Genomic DNA, 21,303 nt, shown 5'->3' with positions numbered 1-21,303 from the left:
TTTTAAGCTTAATTCTAGAAGATAAGTGAAAATTTAGGACAACACTTACTTTTAAAAGCAAACATTTTGAAGAAGTTTCGTAAAACTATGATAGACTGTAACTTGTGTAACTTTCGAAAGTAAGATATAATTTTAGTTATGATTATTAATAAACTATTAAAGGTTATGTTTTAAAAGTTATAGAGTTATTGAAGCGAAATTTCAGAAGATATGTTAAAAACAAAGTTACCCTTTTTTTATATGCAAATATATTAACGAGTTTCCGTAAAGTATGACAAACTATAACTTTTTTTTTTTAGATTTTGACGCAATAGCAATTGAGGTACTTAATGTATAATTCAAGATTAGCGCAAACAAATCCTTTTTTTAATTTTAAAGAATATGAAAGCTAGATTTGCGGAAACTTATTATAATTTATACTATAACTTTTTTATGCTAAGCTTGTAAAAAAGTTTATATTTTGTTTGTTTATTATTAATGGACTACATTTTTATTAATTTATACTTTAGCCAACTTTAGCCAACATTAGCCAAGTTTAACTTTAGCCAGCTACTGTTATTGTAGTTACTCATGCGGAAATTATAGGACTTTTTTTACTTTAGCCAACTTTAGCCAGTTAAGATCACAATGTTTTATGTTATACAAAATCTAACAATTATATCACATGGTGTACTATTTAAAATGAGATAAAAATTTTCTTACTTTAATAACTAATAAAAATTGTTATCATTGTAAAACTAAATAACATTTCTTCATATGTTTTCCTGTATATACTTAACATTTAAGCATCAAACAAAATACTTTTTTTCAGAGGGCAGTTACAGAAAAAAATAAAAAGCTTATATTAAACAAATTTGCCGCAAAAAGTTACTTAAGATAGCTTATGTTTAGCTTAAGACATTTATAAAAACTTTTTTTAATTTAAAGTCAATCCATTCAGAAATTATGACTCAACAATAAATTTATTTGTTAGTCAAGAACAATGGTCGTTTTAATGCTGGACAAAATCTGACTGGACAAAAATTTTCAGCTTGATATTCGACTAAAATTACAAACTTGCTAAAACTTGAACTGGACAATTCCTAACTTAGTAAAAGCTGACTTTTAAAAAAATTTAACTTCCAATTTTAAACTTATAAAAGTAAGTATAATACTTAACAATATTGTAATATAATTAAATATATATAATTAAATACACTTATAACATATTAAAATAATACTAATATATAATGACTTATAAAAATAATTGACAATATTATAACAAAAAATAATAATAAGATATTCTTTTAAACTTAAAAAAACAATTAACAACATTATAACAAAAAATAATAATAACACTGTATAAAATAAATACTAACTAATACTATAACAAAAAAAATTGTTAACACTATATAAATATACTAATTAATATTTGTAAACATTTAAAAGTTTTTTTATAAAATATAATGAGAAAAAAAAAAATTCTCGAAAAGAAATATAAAATCAATTGTGAAAAAATATTTAAAACTAGAAAATATAAAACAAAATATTAAAAAAATTAACAAAAATAAATTATTTGATACAGAGTGATATAAAAGTTTGTCACCATTCTCTTATGAGTTTAGGTTATAGACCTCTTTTTATCAAACTATAATTTATTTACTGTTTCTTCGAAATAAAAATTTTAATCAAAAACTTTAAATATTAAGTACTTGTTTTAGTTATGTTTAAATAAAGCAAAGTTTAAATTATTAAAACGCCTGTTTTGACTTTTAAAACTAACAATTTTAGGTATTGTATTAAAATTTTTACGATCTTCTAAACTTTACCTTAAAAAACACGTACTTTCGCCTTTTCAAACTATATGCCATTACAAAAAACATTTTAACACAAAAAGTTGTTTACAAAATTTGTTGAAAATTTGTACAATTGTTGTTAAATGCATAGTCTAGTAGTTAATTTATTTTTAGTGTTTTAACTTATGTATTAAAAGTTTTACGATCTTCTGAACTTCACCTCTAAAAAACACCTACTTTTGCTTTTTTCGAATATAAGCCATCACTAAAAGCATTTTTAACCAAAAAATTCTTTACAAAAATTGTTTAAATTTCGCACAAATTAATTTAAAGGTATATTCTAGTATATAAATGATTTTTGTTGTTTTTATCTATGTAGTGAAAATTTTACCATCGTCTAAACTTAATCTTCACGAAAACACCTTTACTATTTTATAAACACCTACATTTGCTTTTTTAAACTATATGCCTTTACAAAAAACATTTTAACACAAAAAGTTGTTTACAAAATTTGTTGAAAATTTGTACAATTGTTGTTAAATGCATAGTCTAGTAGTTAATTTTTTTTTAGTGTTTTAACTTTTGTATTAAAAGTTTTACGATCTTCTGAACTTCACCTCTAAAAAACACCTACTTTTGATTTTTTCGATCATAAGCCATCACTAAAAGCATATTTAACCAGAACAATCTTTACAAAAATCGTTCAAATTTCGCACAAAGTTATTTAAAGGTATATTCTAGTATATAAAAGCTTGCTGTAGCAAGAGAAAATCTTCGATTAGATCCACTCACATGTCTGCATGTAGATATTACTGGAAACCTGGTCAACAAGTGGAACGGAAAAGAAGTTTTTAATACTGCATGCATATTTAGAGGAAATGATGAACGGTCAAGAAAGTTCTCTAAAAAGTCAAGTAATCACCCACCCTTGGTGGTCGGAGAAATGATGGGCGTTAGGACAAACAGAGTTACTCTTTGTCATTTTTTAACAAAAATGAATGAATATTTGCTACAAATATCACATTGATCAGCGGTGATAAGACATGTAGAGTGTGACTATAGCCTTCCACTATTAGGAGCAGTTTGTCAAACATTTGACGAAATAAGTCTTAGTTTATACAGAAAAGTTTGCTACGAAGCAATTAATAATAGAGAGCGATGTAATTCAATGAAGGTATTGAATAATTCTATAAAGGCAGTTGTTCCCATTTGTAACAACCACAATCTTCATTCATGGAAGCGATTTTTCGAAAGAAAAGAAGCATCATATTTATTAAAAAATTATTTTATGGGAGCAATGTGCCGCATGATGATGGCCCGGGATTACGAACTAATAAAGAAAACTTTCTACAACTTGGCTGTTATTTCATTAAACCCTAAGTTGACAAAAGCAGTTCAAAAAAGTATTGGTTATATCACTGAAATATGTGAAATAGATGCCGATGCACTTACACTAGTTAATGAAGCCTTAGATAGAGGCCAAGCTACAGAATTTCTAAGTGAAGAAAATATCTGTGATGAGCTTAGCAGTGCAAAATCACCGTTTTTAGAAGATGTTAGGAATATTTACTTACAAGTAAAAAAGGAAATGATTGAAAATACAGAAAAATCGAATGTTAAAAATAAAATGCACTTCGTGATCTATTTCACATATTTCAGTGATATAACCAATACTTTTTTGAACTGCTTTTGTCAACTTAGGGTTTAATGAAATAACAGCCAAGTTGTAGAAAGTTTTCTTTATTAGTTCGTAATCCCGGGCCATCATCATGCGGCACATTGCTCCCATAAAATAATTTTTATTAAGTCACACTCTACATGTCTTATCACCGCTGATCAATGTGATATTTGTAGCAAAACTTCGTTCATTTTTGTTAAAAAATGACAAAGAGTAACTCTGTTTGTCCTAACGCTCATCATTTCTCCGACCACCAAGGGTGGGTGATTACTTGACTTTTTAGAGAACTTTCTTGACCGTTCATCATTTCCTCTAAATATGCATGCAGTATTAAAAACTTCTTTTCCGTTCCACTTGTTGACCAGGTTTCCAGTAATATCTACATGCAGACATGTAATTGGATCAAATCGAAGTTTTTCTCTTGCTACAGCAAGCTTTTATATACTAGAATATACATTAAATTAATTTGTGCGAAATATAAACGATTTTTGTAAAGATTTTTTTGGTTAAATATGTTTTTAGTGATGGCTTATATTCGAAAAAAGCAAAAGTAGGTGTATTTTGGAGGTGAAGTTCAGAAGATCGTAAAACTTTTAATACATAAGTTAAAACACTAAAAAAAAATTAACTACTAGACTATGCATTTAACAACAATTGTACAAATTTTCAACAAATTTTGTAAACAACTTTTTGTGTTAAAATGTTTTTGTAAAGGCATATAGTTTAAAAAAGCAAATGTAGGTGTTTATAAAGTAGTAAAGGTGTTTTCTTGAAGATTAAGTTTAGACAATAGTAAAATTTTTACTACATTGATAAAAACAACAAAAATCATTTATACACTAAAATATACCTTTAAATCAATTTGTGCGAAATTTGAACGATTGTTGTAAAAATTTTTTTGGTTAAATATGCTTTTAGTGATGGCTTTTATACGAAAAAAGCAAAATTAGGTGTTTTTTAGAGGTGAAGTTCAGAAGATCGTAAAACTTTTAATACAAAAGTTAAAACACTAAAAAAAAATTAACTACTAGACTATGCATTTAACAACAATTGTACAAATATTCAACAAATTTTGTAAACAACTTTTTGTGTTGAAATGTTTTTTGTAAAGGCATATAGTTTAAAAAGCAAATGTAGGTGTTTATGAAATAGTAAAGGTGTTTTCGTGAAGATCAAGTTTAGACGATGGTAAAATTTTCACTACATAGATAAAAACAACGAAAATCATTTATATACTAGAATATACCTTTAAATTAATTTTTGCGAAATTTAAACGATTTTTGTAAAGATTTTACTGGTTAAATATGCTTTTAGTGATGGCTTATATTCGAAAAAAGCAAAAGTAGGTGTTTTTTAGAGGTGAAGTTCAGAAGATCGTAAAACTTTTAATACATAAGTTAAAACACTAAAAAAAAATTAACTACTAGACTATGCATTTAACAACAATTGTACAAATTTTCAACAAATTTTGTCAACAACTTTTTGTGTTAAAATGGTTTTTGTAAAGGCATATAGTTTAAAAAAGCAAATGTAGGTGTTTATAAAATAGTAAAGGTGTTTTCGTGAAGATTAAGTTTAGACGATGGTAAAATTTTCACTACATAGATAAAAACAACAAAAATCATTTATATACTAGAATATAACTTTAAATTAATTTGTGCGAAATTTAAACGATTTTTGTAAAGAATTTTTTGGTTAAAAATGCTTTTAGTGATGGCTTATATTCGAAAAAAGTAAAAGTAGGTGGTTTTTAGAGGTGAAGCTCAGAAGATCGTAAAACTTTTAATACATAAGTTAAAACATTAAAAAAAAATTACTACTAGACTATGCATTTAACAACAATTGTACAAATTTTCAACAAATTTTGTAAACAACTTTTTGTGTTAAAATGTTTTTTGTAATGGCATATAGTTTGAAAAGGCGAAAGTACGTGTTTTTTAAGGTAAAGTTTAGAAGATCGTAAAAATTTTAATACAATACCTAAAATTGTTAGTTTTAAAAGTAAAAACAGGCGTTTTAATAATTTAAACTTTGTTTTTTTTAAACATAACTAAAACAAGTACTTAATATTTAAAGTTTTTGATTAAAATTTTTATTTCGAAGAAACAGTAAATAAATTATAGTTTGATAAAAAGAGGTCTATAACCAAAACTCATAAGAGAATGGTGACAAACTTTTATATCACTCTGTATCAAATAATTTATGTTTGTTAATTTTTTTAATCTTTTGTTTTATATTTTCTAGTTTTAAATATTTTTTCACAATTGATTTTATATTTCTTTTCGAGAAAAATATTTTTTCTCATTATATTTTATAAAAAAAACTTTTAAATGTAAACAAATATTAATTAGTATATTTATATAGTGTTAACAATTTTTTTGTTATAGTATTAGTTAGTATTTATTTTATACAGTGTTATTATTATTTTTTGTTATAATGTTGTTAAATATCTTTTTGAATTTAAAAGAATATCTTATTATTATTTTTTGTTATATTATTGTTAATTATTTTTATAAGTTTAAAATAATATTTTATTTTTATATTCTTCATTATATATTAGTATTATTTTAATATGTTATAAGTGTATTTAATTATATATATTTAATTATATTACAATATTGTTAAGTATTATACTTACTTTTATAAGTTTAAAAGAATATTTTTTTATTCTTTATTATATATTAGTATTATACATTATAAATGTATTTTATTATATACATTTAATTATATTTATAATATTATATAAGTTTAAAAGGATAATTTTGGAAGTTAAATTTTTTTAAAAGTCAGCTTTTACTAAGTTAGGAATTGTCCAGTTCAAGTTTTAGCAAGTTTGTAATTTTAGTCGAATATCAAGCTGAAAATTTTTGTCCAGTCAGATTTTGTCCAGCATTAAAACGACCATGATACTTTTTTATATAGTTTTTACTCAGCTACAAAATTCTTTTTACAGATTTAAAAAACTCAAAATAATTTTTGAGATATAGCCGATCAAAGTTGGAGGCAACAATAGGTTCCTTAAGGGAGGCGCAAACTAAATGGGCAAAAATAGACTATTTACCTAAAAATTCTGTCCAAATAAATTTAAAAAATTAAAAATTTTATAACAAAAAACAAAAAAAACTGTTTTTTTTGTTCATTTTTTGTATATATTTTAGTTTTTAAATTTTTTAAAATTTTATTCTGATAGAATTTTCTAAATATATCAAGTAACATTTCCTAAAAATTTGAGGTAGTTATCTCAAAAAACGTAGGATAACATAAATTTTTAGTGATTTCTAGTTATTTGCTGTTTTAGTTTGCGCCTCCTAAGGAACCTATTGTTGCCTCCAATTTTGACCGGCTATATCTCAAAAATTGTTTTGAATTTTAAAACTTTATTTTAAGGGCCCCCACTACAAAAGTAAAACCCCAATCGTATAAAATTAACTGTGAAAAGCAAAGCAAAAGAATGTTCTTTAGAATAAAAAAGTTTCAAGCTAGCATTAAAAAAATTTGAAATGTTAGGTTTTAAAGATATTTCTATAGTTAGCTAAATATTTGCAACCTTAAATTCATATTTATATCCTAAAGCACCAAACCTTAAATTGAGCTTGTATAATTTTAATACTTTATATATGTGTTCTTGTAAGTCGTCTAAACCTTAACTTGAAATTAAAAAAAAAAAAGCATTTCTGAAGTCATAATTGACACTTGAAGACAAAAAAACCGTAAAAACTGTATATCCTAGGGCACCAAACCTTAAATTGAGGTTGTATAGTTTTAATACTTTCTATATGTGTTCTTGTAAGTCGTCTAAAACTTAACTTGAAATTTAAAAAAAAAAAGCATTTCTGACGTCATAATCAACACTTTAAGACAAAAAACCCATAAAAATTGTCCAGTTACGTATATCCTAGGGCACCAAACCTTAAATTGAGGTAGTATAGTTTTAATACTTTATATATGTGTTCTTGTAAGTTGTCTAAACCTTAACTTGAAATTGAAAAAAAAAACAAAAACATTTATGATGTCTAATTGACACTTGAAGACAAAAAACTTGTAAAAACCATCTAGTTACGTATATCTAACAATATTTAAATAAATGAAACTAATATTTTACTGTTCAAAAATAATAATACTATTATTTATATTATACTTATTTAGGTATAATCTAATACAAAAATCAACAACATTTTAAATGTTTGTATACAGCGCTTTTTATATATAAATGTACAGTATATTTTATATTTCTATTTAAACACCAACAAATACACCATAGAAATGCTGAAATAGAAGTTTTATTGTTGTTTAAATAAAAATAAGATAAAAACATGCAACTCTAATACAAAGTAACATTCATGTATTTAGTAACTTTGTGGAAAGACTTAAAACTAGTGTTTTTATGTCCAAAATAACCACAATTTAACAATGTTAAAAGTTGGTTACGCAAATGTGCAATGATAAAAACACCAATGTTTAGTAAAAATTAGTATAAAGTTGATTAAACTTATGGAAAAGACGTTAAAAGGTATCCGTGATATGCCACACAATAACCAAAAGGTTTGTCGTACACCAGGTCCTAGGACCAAATATTTTGAGTGTCTTTTTTTTTTCTTTAAAGATGTTTTTTACAACTCAAACATTTTGAATTATTATGTTAGTTGTTTGTAATATGACAGGTTGTACTTTTTTGTCAAAGTTATGACAGATTATGACATCAGAAATTTTTTTTTAAATTTCAATTTCAAGTTAAGGTTTAGACGACTTACAAGAACACATATATAAAGTATTAAAATTATACAAGCTCAATTTAAGGTTTGGTGCCTTAGGATATAAATATGAATTTAAGGTTGCAAATATTCAGCTAACTATAGAAACGAGTATATATTTATAATTCTATTTAAAGTATAGTTTAAAAAAAAATTGCAAAAAATTCTATGCCAGCTAAGGTAATGCTCGTTGTACAACCCAGTTGTCATCAACCTATTCAAAAGCTGTGCATTATGGTGCATCTGTTGCCCGGACCTTGAAATTTTGCTCAGTAAAGTTGTGTGACGTTGGGAAACCACATGTTTGGAAAGCACAAAAAACTAATTGAAGTCTTTTCAGCTTCAAAAATGCAAATTTTTCACAACTTTTTCGTATGATTTTAGATTTGAAATAAATTAATATAACAATAAAAAAATAACTGAAATTTTTGTGTTAGTTTTAAATAAAATTTTTATTTTTATATATTTTTTAAACTTTGTTTATGCAGAATTTTCTAAATATGGCAAGGTACATTCTCTTTTCATTTCATGTAATTAAAAACTTAAGAAAAATTTTTTTTGTGAAATAGTCTTTTTTCCTTTTATTAAATATACTGATATAAAGCAAAAATTTTATAAGTATTTTGCTCCAACAGGCTTAAATTAGGAAGCTTTTTTTTTGCTGTCTACTTATGTGATTTCCCAACATCAAAAAATTTTACCCAGCGAAATTCCATAAGTTTCATTTTTGAGAGGCAACAGATGCACCCTAGTGAATATGCTAATAAGGGGAGTCTGAACTAATTTATTGAAAATTCAACTAAAAAAAAAAAGTTCAAGTATGATACAGATTTAATTTAAGTAAACTGTGGTACTAATATATGACTATATTTTTTAACTTTTGTGCCTGGAAAAATTTAAGAATACTTTAAAACTAATTTTTAAAATTAAGTTACCCGCTAAAGTCTGTGATAAATATAGCTTGCTTTATGTACAAAAGGTTGCCACATCTAAATCACCCACTAGAGAAATTATCTTATTGTATTTTAAAACATTGAAAAAAAATATCTTAAAATAATAAATCATTATAATCTAATGTAATAAAGATAAAACAGGCAAAAACTAATATTGGTATGTCATAGAAAAATTGCAATACTTTTATTAACATTTTTTTACTTATCCATTTATCCTTTGATCTTTATACTTTGATATTTTTATTTGAAACTGATTTAACTTCTAATGCAAAAGGCATAAATGTTTATGAATTTTTGTTAACTTTACACTTACATTAAAGCAAGTTTCTAAAAGTATCTAACAGTGTCTTTTTTTTTGTGCTTCATGGTTCACTTTTAATGAAACTTATTCTTATAAATATAATGCGTTTGTTTTTATAGATATAACGTTTTTTTTATAAAAAAATATTATTATCTGTTGAATCGAATGGATCCAGATTGTTTTAAAATCAAGTAACAACCAGATACCTGGATTCTGTAGAACTCTACTTATAGTTTCTAACTCAAGCTTACATTCATGAGCTAATGTAAATTTAAGGTTAATTTATTTTAATAAATTAATACCCTCTGATATTTATATATATATATTTATGTAATTACCTCTTAACCCATTTTATAGAAACGTATTGTTTTGTTTGTTGTTTTAATTGTTTTTTTTTTTGCTACTTGACATTAAACATCTAGTGTTAAATAAAAAGAAATACTTCAGTTACTTTCTACTAATAATAAGATTAATTGCTTTTTCAACTAGTTAAAAGCTTGTATATACGTAACAGGTCAATAAAGTACAACCTGATAGTCTAGTTATTTACATAGATTAGTATTTCTTGATGGTAGGTAAAACTATCTTTTTACTTTTTGCAGAATCAGTCACTACACAAGAAGATGTCATTTTATGAGTTATGCAGCTGCCAATTTTGTGCAAAGCATCAAAGCATAAATATACACCTTGCAGGCTTTTCATTCTGAAAAATTAAGATGATTGCATGATAATTGCAGTGGGAACAAAGTATCTTACCAATGGTAAGTTGCATTTAATTTGGATTCTCATTTTTTCAGATAAAAGTTGATTACACTAGACAAAAATTAGTTTTTTAACTATCTTATTAGTTCATATGGACAATGGGGAGGTTAAAAGATTTAAATGAAATAGAAAAATATTGGTCCCTTTTTAAAAGCTTAACAGTATAAGTTAGCACACAGTTAGATTTACCTTTTATAAAAAGTATGATTTGTTTACTTTTGAAATACAGTCAGTTTTGTGAAAATTAAAAAAAAATATATTTGCAGGCGTTTTTGAAACTAGTTTTCTCAAAATTCTAGAATTTCCTTTAGTTTTAAAACTAATAAATGTAAACTCTAAGGAAAATTTTTTTTTAGAGTTTAAAAAAATTTCTTAAAAGAAAATAAAAAAGAATGAATAAAACACTCTAAAACATCTCTAAGAGATTTATTTACTTGAGATTAATAAGTTAACTAAAATTTAACTGAATATTGTAAAAATTGTAAAAACTGTGGGAGTAGGTAGATTTTGATAAAATTGTCATTTTTGCTGCCTAAGATTTTTTTTAAACATACTTTCATCATATATCTCTAAGTTTTAAACGAGGGTGACCACTTAACCTGTAATCCTGTAAAAACCTGAAATTTGATAATTCAGGCTACAAAAACCTGGAATTTTAAATAACTTTAACATGTTAAGTAAAAGATTTTGATTTGACACAAAAATCTATCATATAGATAAACAAATTATTCATTATCAATTTCTTTTTTTTTATAAAAAACACATTTTAAGTAGCTTACTCTTTTCTATTTTGTTATACTGTATAATGTAGTTTTATACCTTAAAGTTAGTTTTAAACTTAAATTAGACCCAATAACATGTACTTTGAAAAACATAGATGAGATTTTTCTAAATTATATATATCTTGAAACGTAATTGAAATGTAAATAATAATAAAAAGTTAGCTTGTTTAAATTCTGAAAAACAAGAAAAAATGTACAAATCTGCCTCACCCAGTATAGCTTTAAACATATTCAGTAATTGTTTTACCAAATATGAGGGTATTATTATTATGATTGAAACAAAATGTGGAATTTTTTTTATTATAAATAAGTGAATTATTGATTCCCTTTTCCTTCTATTTATCCCTAGATTTAGATTATTTTCTGAAGTTTTAGTTGAAACCCTGTGGGTTTATTTGGGATGGCTGATATTTACAGTAGTATTAATATTATAAAATAAACTGTATTAGCTTTAATAACTTCAGTATTTAGTTTCGCAACTTTATCTGAACACAACCTAGAACAATCTAACAGTTTTTATTGAATATGTCTTAAAACATTCATACATTTGTCTTGTTCATTTATGATGTACAGTTTATATTAAGAAGACTTAAGGCCATAGAGAGAGGGTCCAACACTTTTTTAACAAAAAATAATTTTAGTATTTTTATGAAAAAGTACAAGCTAAAAGAACTTGGTTCTTTAAGATTTAAAAAATATTAATTAATTTCTGAGATATGTTATTTATTGTAAAAAGTTTCCAATACAAATGTATGGACTGGAAAATTTTTGGTGTCAATTTTCTTGGAAGGTTTAAAAATCATTAAAAATTGTTCCATCATTTTTCAAGTGATCTTCTTCAAATTTTCAAATTTTTCTTACATTATAAGAAAAAAAATGTTACTTATTAATTTTAATTGTTTTAAAAAATAAAGTTTTATGATACAAATTAAAAAAAGAAGACTTTTTTTTAAAGGTATTTTTACTTAAAATATTTTAAAGTCCAAAATGTTGTTTATTTGTTTTTGTATAAAGATTATACTATGAAAGTTTGGAGGAGATTGCTGGAAAAATGTAGGAGATAGATTTTAAATAAAATAGTCTTTATTTGCTGGTTTAGTTTTCCCTTCTCATAGGGAATATTTTATACGGCACCACTTTGACTGGTCATAACTCAAAAACTAGTTTGATTTTCTTAAAACGGTAAAAAGAAAATTGAAGCTTAGTAAATACTCTATAAAATAGAATCATCTTGTAAAAAACATGGCTTTATAAAACAGAATTAAGTATTATAAAAACTGGTTTAAAAAATTTCCTATGTACTTCTCACACCCATTCACCGTCAGAAGTTTTTTGTAAGTAGTTTACAGTAAGTTTATTTTGAACCAAATAATTATAAATTTTCTATGCATACCAATTACTAGTACAGGGTTACCTGCAATGGTCCATATAGCCTCCTTGGGTTCAATATTGGTAAGTCAGGGGGCAATAAGCTGCAAGGGGTCCAAGGGGAACATGATTATCAAAAGGGCTGTAAATGGGTCTTAGGTAGGCTTCATAATAAATTCAGAACTTAAAATAAATGTTGTGTTGTTAGTTGTGAGTAGAGGCAATATACTTTTTAATTTTCTTCAATACATTCTAATTTTTGTTCATGTTTTTTGAAATTAAATCTATGTTTTTAAAAAAGTTTACTTTCCCTTAATAGATAATTAGTATAAATATACCATAAATGTATTGTTACTAATTCACACCATAAAGCTAAGTTTAAATATTTAGTACTACTTTAGAAGTAAATAATTTGACACCAAAGTTAATTTCAAAATTTATTTATTTTGCGATGCTTCTTCAAAGAAAATGAAAAAATTTCAAAAATACAATATAATTTCCTACAATTGCACAATAAAGGATAACTAATTTTATTCACAGCCTAAAATAAGAAAAAGATAAAATGTAAACATATTAATTTAAAAATTAATACTAAGCTGTAAATTACTAAGTTCAAAACATTTGCTTTTATGAACTTGTTGCAAAAAAAATATGAGCTACTGCGCTAACACCTTAACGCTTCACCACTGAAGCTGTTTTCAGCAATGTGGCAATGAACTTCCTTCTCAGCTCCAAGGCGTCCTTGTAGAACATGAACAGCTTCTCTTGAACATCAGCATGGTCTTCAAGCATTTGTTCTGCAAACTCCATGCAGTACACGCTGCTGTTAGTTCCTTCATCTTGATCATTTATGTTTATGGGCTCCACGCATTGCACTGTCCAGTTGAACCGCTGGAAATCCCAACTTTTAAGCTGGCCAGCTTCTCCCGCCTTTTTCTCGCCAACTTTGCTGTTTGGACCGTGGTGAACCTCAGTGAACCACTGCAGAAGGTTTTCTCCAATTTCTCTCCTGTGTCCGTTCAGCACAGGATCCGCGTCCATACTCCGGTCAACTTTGCCAAGGTCTTTTTCAACTTGGTTGCGCAAAGAATCAGCCAGGTACAAGGTCCTTTTCTTTTTGCACAACATGAAAAGTATGCAGTGGTTTCTTTTGTTGTATTTGTGTTGGTACACCCCGATCGCACATTCTTTGTCTTCTTCAAATGGCTCAATATGTTGTCCGCTTTTTGCTTTTTTAACATACTGGACAGGTAAATCTTTGCATCTGAGGCTGATTATGTAGTCCAAAATTTTTGGAGCGACTACCTTTTTTGGAATAGCCAAACTCCTGAAATCATTGCCAGTGAAGCAGATTTTTTTGTTTGAAAGATTGCATTGGAACATGCGTTTACTGTCAAAAAGCCTTTTAGGATTTATTTCAATGAATTCACTCCAAAATTTTTGCTGACTTTTATCTAAATACTTGTTGTATTTTATGCTGTTAAGAGTGCAATTGTACAGCCAATACTTTAATGTATCATCAAAATAATCAAACGTAACAACAGTTTTATTTGGTATTTTTTCAGGTTGCCTGGATTGGTGCACCCCTTCAATTGTTGCACAATGCTTTTTTCGTCGTCGAGCTGTTTGAATTTTCTTTTCTTTAACTACAAATCTGTTGTCTTCAGTAGTTAGGTTTGTCTTCATGGACGCTGTACATTTGTTTTTGAGCAGTTTAAATGGTTTCTTCACTTTGAATACAAAACTGTTGTTTTTAGTAGTTAGGTTTGTTTTCATAGGCGCTATACAATTGTTGTTGAGCAGTTTGGTTGGTTTCTTTTCTTTAAGTAGAAAACTGTTGTTTTGAGTATTTAGGTTTGTCTTCATAGACACTGTACAATTGTTGTTGAGCAGTTTGGATAGTTTCTTTTCTTTAACTACAAAGCTGTTGTCTGGAGTAGTTAGGTTTGCCTTCATTGCCTCTGTACAATTGTTGTTGAGCAGTTTGAATGATTTCTTTACTTTAAATACAAATCTGTTGTTTTGAGTAGTTAAGTTTGTCTTCATAGTCTCTGTACAATTGTTGTTGAGCAGCTTGGATGGTTTCTTTTCTACAACTACAAAGCTGCTGTCTGGAGTAGTTAGGTTTGTCTTCATAGACACTATACAATTGTTGTTGAGCAGTTTGGATGGTTTCTTTTCTTTAAGTAAAAAACAGTTATTTTGAGTATTTAGGTTTGTCCTAATATTCGCTGTACAATTGTTGTTGAGCAGTTTGGCTGGTTTCTTTTCTTTAACTACAAAGCTGTTGTCTGGAGTAGTTAGGTTTGTCTTGATAGACACTGTACAATTGTTCTTGAGCAGTTTGGATAGTTTCTTTTCTTTGAATACAAATCTGTTGTTTTGAGTAGTTAAGTTTGTCTTCATAATCTCTGTACAATTGTTGTTGAGCAGTTTGGTTGGTTTTATTTCTTTAACTACAAAGCTGTTGTCTGGAGTAGTTAGGTTTGTCTCCATAGCCTCTGTACAATTGTTGTTGAGCAGTTTGGATGGTTTCTTTATGAACGGTACAAAAAGCATTTGTTTCCTGAGCAGACTAGGCGGTATTTTAATGACTCTCACAGTTGGTGTTTTATTCTTGAGTAGTTTGTTTGGTGGCTCTACATTATTTCTACCAATCTCTATGTTTTTTTGTTGAGCAGCTTGATCTGCTACTTTTTCTGTTGTAAAAGCATTGTTTTCAGCTTTTCTCTTCAAAGAGTAGGTTAAGTTTGTAGGGGTCATCATTTTATATTTACTCTAAATCTCCTGTAAATTTTATTTTATCAATCAGAAGTTTCCAGTTCTTAATAAGTATGGGTACAGTAAATTACTAATAAAACTTCTTAGCACACCAGGTTATTTAGTAAACAATTTTATATTTATAACTACAACTAACTATATAACTTTTTAGTTTCAAGGTAATGATGTTGATACACTCAATTCAGTGGTACTACTATGCATAATTATACACTACCTTATTTGATTACAATTTTATTAGTAATAGATTGTATTTGAGACAACTTTATATAAATCAGAAAGAAAGTTTGAACAATGTATCTGTTATATAAAAGAACCACAGAACCACAAAGATATAATTAACTTTATACTTAAAAATAACTTGGAATTTTAAACAATTTTTATATGTTAAGTACTAAAATTGACACAAAAAATTGATCATATAGATCAGTGCTTCTGAATTGGGATTCCGCGGAACCCTAGGGTTCCGCGACGCCTCTCAGGGGTTCCGCGAAGCCTTTTGAAATTTAAAAAAGAACAAATTTTTATGTAAAATTAAAATTAGGGGTTTCGCGGGAAAGTTGAACTTTGGAAAAGGGTTCTGCCATTAGAAAAAGGTTCAGAAGCACTGATATAGATAAAAAATTTCAATAGTACAATAGGTTCTTATTGGTATTTTGTTCATAATTTTTTTTCAACTTTGTTAAAATGTTATATATTTTTTAAAAGCCAGCTTATATTAATATTTGATTCAAAAAAATATAAAACTTTACTACCATCTGGCCTAATAAATTTATTTTTTTAATATAAATTAAAGTTATTTGGGGAGTCCAACATTTTTTTACAAAAATTTACATTGGCTCTTATTTCAAAGTTTATAGTAAAAAGTATAAGATAATTTTCATAGAACAACATAATCTTAATTAACTTTTAAAATATCACCTGTTTTGAAATAAAAACAATATAACGGTAGGAAGAAAAAACAAGTTTTAAAATTTATTTGTCAATTTTCTTTAAACTCAGGGTTGCCACACACTCAGGGAAACTCAGGGAATTTTAAAGTTATAGAAAATCTCAGGGAAACTTCGGGAATTTTGATTCTCTTTTTTTAATTCAGGGAAACTCAAGGCAAATTTTGTTTTTTCTAAAAATTTCAGGGAAATTTTAAGATTTTTAAAAAAATCTCAGGGAATTTTTTTCTAGATTTAGAATGAGATTTAGTTAATCCAGTTTCAATATTTTGTTCATAAAAGTTTATTTTATTCATTTTTAGGTGCTTATTTAAAAATTTTTAGCCTTGCGGCAAGTTCTTCAATATTCTTAGAATAAAAATGGTAATTTTTTAATAAATAAAAGTAATTTAAAGGGTTTGAAAAAAACTCAGGGAAGTTTCTGGTCACTCAGGGAAGATTTTTTGACTCAAAGAGTGGCAAATTAACACGAAAAATTAACTAAAAAATTATCTTGTCCTTTAATTTTAAAGCAAATACTTGAAACTTTTTGGAAATGTTTCTTTTATATTACAAAAAGCTTATAAGAGGAGAATTAAAAAAAGTCAGGCTTAGTAATCTTTTTTACAATTAAAAACAACAGATTTAATATGTTAATTATTTGTTATTATACAGTAAGAAATTATAAAAAATAAAATTTTCACAGTAGAACTGTTTATTGTTTAGTTAAAACTACACTTGATATAATATTTTTTTTATCTTTTTAATTTGTCTATTAACTATAGTCCCACACTTATTTTCAAAAGAACTAAATTCAGCTTGATATTCACATTTGGTATCTCACAAAAATTTCAGCTTGAAATTCGGCAAAATATTTAATTGTTAAATTTATATAAAGTTTTAAGATAAATAACAATTAAAGGTCTCCACTTATTGCTAAAGAGAATGATATAGCCTTAATTATTTTAATATTTTGTTTTCAAAACAATCTTTCACTCCAAAAAATAGAACATCAAATAAAATAAAATTTTATTAATAATCAAATAAGACTTTATTATTAACATATTTTTCCTTTAAAACATTGTTTTGAAAATAAAATATTAAAATGTTTAAAGATATAACATATATGTCATAAATTAAAATTACCACTTAAACAAATAATAAGATATTAATATAAAAGTATATAGCTAAAAGTATGCAAGCATCTACTTTAATGCTACATATTTAAATTGCATTCTTTTTCTTTGTTTAAAAAACTGACTTTTATATCAAAAATCTCAAAAAAAAAACAACCTTATTATAACTGAGATTTCTTATTTCAACTAACAGGCTCTCCAAAAAAACCACAATAACATGATAAATTTTTTAAAGATTAGGAAAAAAATAAAATATGTAAATCCTATAATCCTTGTCACTTTTGAAACAATAAAATGAATAATCAGTAACATTTAAATGGAGACTGAAAACCCTATTAACCTAACAAAAGATATTTTAAATCAGGGTTTCCCAAACTTTTTTTTCAAGTTGCCCCTTTGAAGAAATTAAAACCTTAGTAGAGATGTATAGAAAAAAAATCCAGGTTAGTTCTGAGCTATGCATGTAAGATTTCACTAAACTGAGGTGGTTTGAGGAAAGCCTAACTAAAATAAAATAATTACCTACAAGTATATTTATTTTTTATATTCTCGTAAAAGAAAAGCCAAAATGTTATTTGAACCTACAAGTATATTTATTTTTTATATTCTCGTAGGAGAAAAGCCAAAATGTTATTTGAACCTACAAGTATATTTATTTTTTATATTCTCGTAGGAGAAAAGCCAAAATATTATTTGAACCTACAAGTACATTTATTTTTTATATTCTCGTAGGAGAAAAGCCAAAATGTTATTTGAACCAAAACTTTTCACAATTTTTTGCATTGTAATTTTTCATAATTGTTAATTAAATAAATATCTGATAATGAAGTTAATTATGTACCTGTTTTTAAAAAATAACAATTAAAACAAAAGTATTAAATTAAAAAAATCATGCAACATTAATATTAAAGATTGCTACTTGCCACTTACTGCTAGTAAACCTGAACAAAGTTTATAAAGGTCAAAAATTTGATAAACTACAAACAACTTAGCAGAATTTATATGTTTTAAGCCAAAAAAATAATTTTGACATGTTTTGCACAAAAGGGTTATACTTATAAAATTTTTTGTCCAAATTTAAGTTATTACGAGTGGTGTTTTTATACGTTTAAGTGTTAAAAATATAATAAATCTCTTGATATTTTTAAACGCAATTTGAAATTAAAATAAATTTTTTTTTCTAATTCAATACACCAGCGTAAACGATAACATTTAACTTAAATAATAAAGTTATGAATAATAAATTTAATGTCCTGCATAACTATGAATCGCAAATAATTTTATGTAGGCAGCACTTGCTTATCAACATATAATTAGTTTTGTATAATCGTCCATTTTCTTATTTCGTATTGTTTTAGAGAAGTTGAATAAGTATTTTTAGATACCTGTAACATACATAAGTAATACCAATAGTAATTATACAATATTTTATTAGGTACGCTACAAAGGAGTCGGTTTGTAGTGCGTTATAATCAGCGCTGGAATAATTTATACAAACAAATTGGTGAGTACGGACCTGTGCGGTGTGGATTAGATCATCAAGAACGCAACAACCTACAAAACATGGCCATAAAACAAAGTGCGTAATGCTTTTCAACCAAGTAAGTTTGTTTTTAATGTTTTTTCAGCTTAATGTTCTGTTATGTTTTAGTTGATTAATTTATATTTTAAACAATTTTTTTTTTGTCGAAACAGTTTGTTATTCAAGTCTAGTTTTTGAAACTTAACCAAGTACGTTGGTTATGTTCTACAAATTTGTGAACTAAATATTCTAAAATTGTTCCCATATTGGTGTTTGGTTTATTTGGTTTATACAGCTTCAATAAAAACTTTTGTTTCCTAAGTTTAAAAACGTTTGACCATTTATCATAAGGATCATGGAATATTAAAATTTAGGAAAAAAACCTCTAATTGACACTTTAAGAAAATAGATTTTAACTAATATATAGTCTAAGAAAATTTAAAGCGATAAAGTCTCAATTTTCTAACAAATTTTCTCTCTAACAAACCGAATAGCATTGAGTATTTTATTTTTATGTGACGTATAAATTAGTTTACATGAATTAAATTCTTGTTTTAAAGTTTAATGGAGTTTGTTTTGTTTATTAGCGTTTATTGATAGTTTACTGTCTTTGCATAAATGTTTAATTTTTAACGTTTGTTATTAGTATGAGTTTTTTTAAAGACACTAGTCTCAAACACAGCTTTAGATTAAAGCTTATGCTTTAATACTTTATACTAGTTTAGATATATATAGTTATATTAAAAATATATATGTTATATAGTTAAATTTTTTATAGGATATATATTTTTATGATGTATCAATAAAAAACCTGAGCTTGGGTATTTTAATATTAAAATTTTTAAAAGTTTGAAAATATATACAACAATACCTCATACAAAATAAAGCTTTAGCAATTCATATACAAAGTCTTTGTTTTACTTTATTTTCTATAGGAAAGACTACAGAATTTATTATTCTGACATACATAAGCTTACTTAAACATATTGAAAAATTACTGCATGTATCTTTGAAAGGTTTTACAAGCTTTATTTGATTTAAAAAAATTTAAATATAAGTTTTATGTGTTGATATTTCTTATGAATCCAAAATATTGTGAAATTAGTGTGCAGTACAAAATTAATAAACAAGTGTTATATAAATTTTACTTTCAACTAATACTCAAAAAACTGTAATAAAATTGTTTGATTTTTATTAATCAAACCCTTTCTGTTCTTATAGAAAATAAGGTTCAAAAGTGCAAATTTATATAAAAAACTTAAGAACATTGTCACGTCTCATCAATATGTTAACTTTATAAACAGTAAAAGTTGCTTTTCGCCAGCGGTCTTCGTGGCGCAATCGGTAAGCGCGTTCGACTGTCAATCGAAAGGTTGGTGGTTCAAGCCCACCCGAGGACGTTTTTTTCAGTGTAGTGGTTCATAAATTTTATTAATTTCTTGGTATTTTACGCCTTAAAGAGTGCGTTTCATAGATTTAATACCATATGTTATAAATAGCATACAAATAAAAAATTGATTGAAAATTAAACTTTGTTAATTATATAAGTTTATAAATAAGTTAATTTAGTACATGAAATAAAACGTACAAGTATTGAAACCTTATTTCTCTTAAAATTTAAAAATTTTATTAAAACTTACCAAAAAACAAGTTGTTCGACTGATGTATTAATTAAAGTTTTAAAAGCAATTATTTTGAACTCATGCGTTAAACAACATGTTAAGAAATTTTTTTAAACGTTAATTGAAATTTAACTTAAAGTTAGTTTTGAGTTTTTTCTAACAGCTTTACACACTTACTTAAATGTTTTCACTTAAAAATTTTTAAATTTATTTACTTTATTGCTTTTCAAATAAGTTCGTATTTATTTTATAGATGTTTAAACTTTATAATTCGAACACAAAACAAACTTATTATCTATTGAATTATTTATCAAGCAAAATAAACACAATTAATAGATTATTATACGTAATTCTAATAGTAAAATTTTGAGTTTTCTTCAGAGTTTTTTTTCTTAATTTAAATTGAAGCAAGCTGATATAGTTTTTGTATGAGTAAATTTTACTTGGATATGTTATTTTTGAAAACTTGAATCTATAATAATCACTTTATATGCATTATAAATTGTACTTATTTTTATTATAAGTTTTATTCTATTTCAGTGAGGTTTTTTATTTTGATTTTTTTATTAGTAAAGTTTTTTAATAGTAGGTTTTAATTACTAATTAGCTATTTTTACTAATATAGTCGTACTTTTATTGTGCATTTAAAGTGTAAGAATTTTTCAACGATAATATAGTTTTGTAAAATTTTTTAATAATTTTTTTACGAATAATTCTAAAAAAGCTTACACAGAGTAATAAGTTTCACAATAATCTAGAAAGCAACTTGTTTATTTCAAATGCGTTGTAAGTAACATACTGACGTGGTATGTTAAATTCCGAACAATTTTTCAAACATAGTTTTTACATTTCGTAGTCGTAAAGTATTAAGCAACCCTCCTTATCCATATTTACATTGACATCTGTAATTTGAATTTGAAGCGCAATTAAATTTGTGCCGTTTTTA

General features: G+C 25.7%; 1 non-coding gene across 1 annotated transcript; it reads left to right on the top strand.

Moving 5' to 3' along the window:
- The first annotated feature begins 20,061 nt into the window (after window positions 1-20,061).
- Trnad-guc (transfer RNA aspartic acid (anticodon GUC)) lies at window positions 20,062-20,135 on the top strand. Its single transcript has one exon. It is a non-coding gene; the product is annotated as a tRNA-Asp (tRNA).
- The last annotated feature ends 1,168 nt before the right edge of the window (window positions 20,136-21,303 follow it).

The sequence above is a fragment of the Thalia democratica genome, chromosome 5, assembly GCF_965202585.1.
Source record: "Thalia democratica chromosome 5, ktThaDemo2.hap1.1, whole genome shotgun sequence".
In the NCBI taxonomy this organism is placed as follows: Eukaryota; Metazoa; Chordata; class Thaliacea; order Salpida; family Salpidae; genus Thalia; species Thalia democratica.
The sequence above is the reverse complement of the archived record's forward strand: the minus strand, read 5'-3'. Positions and strand labels throughout refer to the sequence as shown.